Raw genomic sequence first — 3,234 nt, 5'->3', positions numbered from 1 at the left:
CACCTATAGTTTCTGAATTACAAATCTTGGAGCTGCTGAGTTGGGTTGTACTAAGCCAGGGTCTCTCATGAGGTTGTAGTCAAGGTGCTAGTTAATGCTGCATCATCTGAAAGCTTGACTAGGGCTGGAAGACCTGCTTTCAAGATGGCATACTCATGTGGCTGTTATTAGAAGGTCTCAGTTCCTCTCTGGTTGTTGTTGGGATGCCTGAGTTCCTCTTCATGGGAATATCTCCATACTGCTGGGAATAATCTGAGAGAGAGAGATTGAGAGTGAGAGACTGTGTGTCAAGGAGGAAGCCACAATGCCTTTTATGAACTGTTCTTGGAAGTCACAAACTATCACTTATGTTATTCATTAGAAGTAAATAACTAAATCTAGCCCACATTCAAGGTGATGGGAATTCAGCCCCACCTCTTGAAAGGAAGAGTATCAAAATTGTTTGTTTTAAATTACCACTTCTCTGTAAATTTACATAAAGAGCCTAGATGATGCCTAACGCATAGTAGGCATCCATATATGTTAGCTATGATGAGCATTTCTTATTAGCTATGTTGAACGTGGTGAAGTCTCTTATCTCTTAGTCTCAATTTTCTCACCTGTCAAATGAGATTAATGATATTTGCTCTGTTCAAGGCACTTAAAAGCTATTTGTTGGATACAAGCATGAAAGTATTCAACACATACCATATGCCAGGCCCTGTTCCAGGCACTAGGGACATATTAGTTGAAAAAAAAAGACAAGGTTTTTTTACCATCATAGAACATACATTCCAAAGGGAGAGGACAAAAAAAAATAACAACCCACATGTAAACAGTAAAGAAAATAATGGTGATGTATGCAAATAGAAGCCAATGACATACTACTATACACCCAAAAGCATGGCTGAAATTTAAAAGATTGACAATATCAAATGAGCTAACGGAACTCTCATACATTGCTTGTGGGAATGTTAAATGACACAATCACTTTGAAAAATCTCAGTCAGTTTTTTATAAAACCAAACATATACCTATTCTGTAACTCAGCAAGCCCACACTTAAGTGTTTACCCAAGAGAAAGAGACACATCCACAAAAAAACTCATGAATATACATAGCAACCTTATAAATAACTGTCCAAAACTAGAAACAGCCCAATGTGCATCAATAGGAGATTGGATAAACTCAGGTATATTCACACAATGAAACAATTCAGCAATAAAAGAAACAAACTTCTGATACATATAACAACATAAATGACTCTCAAACACATGCTGAATGAAAAAAGTCAGTAACAAAAAAATTACATGGTATATAATTCCATTTATAGTTTTAGAAGAGGCAAAACTCATCTGTAGTGAAAAAAATTAGAGCATGGGAGAAGGGGCAGGTGGAGCAGGAGCAGGATGGAACTTTCTAGGAAGACAGAGATATTCTATATCAGCACTGTTCGACACACTGGCCACCAGCCACATGGGTTATTTAAATTTAAATTATTTAAATTAAATAAAATGGAAATTTTAATTTCCTCAATCACAGTAGCTTCATTTTAATTACTCAATAACCACAAGTGGCATGTGGCTACTGTATCTGGACAGCACAGATCACACCCATCACTATAGATACCTTTATTGGACAGCACTGGTCTATGTCTTGCTAAGGATACATTTGTCAAAACTAATGGAATGATAAAGTTAAGATTTGTTCATTTCATTTGTAAAATTTACCTTTAAATGTATTACATTCACTTAAAGCTCCCTAGATTGACATGTTTAGTGGTGACGTGTACTGATGTCTGCAGCTTACTTTGATACACACGAAGAATAAGATGGACTGATGGATGGGTGGGGGTTGGAGATATGCATTGATGTATGTTAAAGCAAATATAGCAAATCGTTAACTACAGAATCTATGTGGTGGGCATTTTTATCTTCATTGTACAGTTCTTTAAACTTTTCTGTATGAACATTTTCATAATAAATTATAAAGAAAAACATGGTGATGTAATTAAAGAATGAATATCAAGGTGAAGAAGCACAGTGGAAAATCTTAGATAGGGAGTTGGAGGGCAACCAGAAAATGTTGTTGCAGGTATCACATTCACTCACACACTCATTTATTCATTCAGGATATAGGGATGAATCAGACACGGTCCCTGCCCTTGAATTGTAGAGGTGCCATAAGAGTAATCAATTGTGCCAGGGTGCTGAAGCCTTATGTGGCATGTGACAACCCCCCACCCCACCCCCCGCCCAGTCCCCATGCTTTTCCACCTGTGCCATACTGCTTTTTTGCTGGTTGAACCTTTACCATACTTTCAAAAAGATCCAAAAATGTCATTTCCATGAGCATGGGGACTTTGTCCACCACTTGATACCACTGCCAAACACAGAGGAGACGCTTAGCAAGTATGTGCCACATAAATAACATAAAAACTGTGGTCTCTTTGGCCTTCTGGCCACTCCCTGAGGCCTCAGGCCTTTGAGCTTGCTGTTCTTGTTGTCTGGACCACTCGTCTCTTTGGTTCCTGCTTTCTCATCATTTATGTTTCTGCTCCAACATCACCACCTACAAGGGGCTTTCCCTGACCACCCTGCCAAACCCTTCCACCTTTCCATCGACCTATACTAGGGTACATAACAATGTATTTACTTACAGATTTATTTAAAAATCAGTTTTATTAAGGCTTTGTGATTTTGCAAGGCATTTATTTGTTCTACTAATACTAGCCTCTCCCCCAGATATTCACTGTAAAGCAGGGAAGTTTTCAGAGTGCACATTATCCTGTTTTGGTTCCTTCACACTACTGTCACTCCCTGAAATATATTTTGCCTGTTGTGCAGGTATATTTGCTTTTTGTCTTGTCTTCTGAAATACAAGTTCCAGGATTTCAGGAACCTATTTTGTTCATACAAAAAGCGCGCAATAAACGTCTCATGACACTGCTGGTGGGTGCCCAGGACCAGGGTCTTGGGAGAAGATGTGAGTGGAGAGCCGGGGCACTGGATGTCCCAGAGAGAGATCCCTGCACACATGCATATCTTCAAAACCTCGCCCCTCGGGCCCCGCCTCCAAGGGGGCGCAAGTCCCTTTAAGGGCTGCGCTACCATGCGGCTGGGTGGGGCGCGCGCCGCGGCCTCGCTCTGGGGCTGGAGTCTGCGCGCTTGCTGCCCGCGCGCTCCAGCCGGCAGTGGTTTCTTCTCCAGGCGGTCATGTCTCTCTGCCCTACCCTGCCTGGAGGCGCCGCCCAAAC

This window comes from Pteropus alecto, unplaced genomic scaffold, assembly GCF_000325575.1.
Source record: "Pteropus alecto unplaced genomic scaffold, ASM32557v1 scaffold52, whole genome shotgun sequence".
In the NCBI taxonomy this organism is placed as follows: Eukaryota; Metazoa; Chordata; class Mammalia; order Chiroptera; family Pteropodidae; genus Pteropus; species Pteropus alecto.
Note: the sequence above shows the minus strand (reverse complement) of the source record.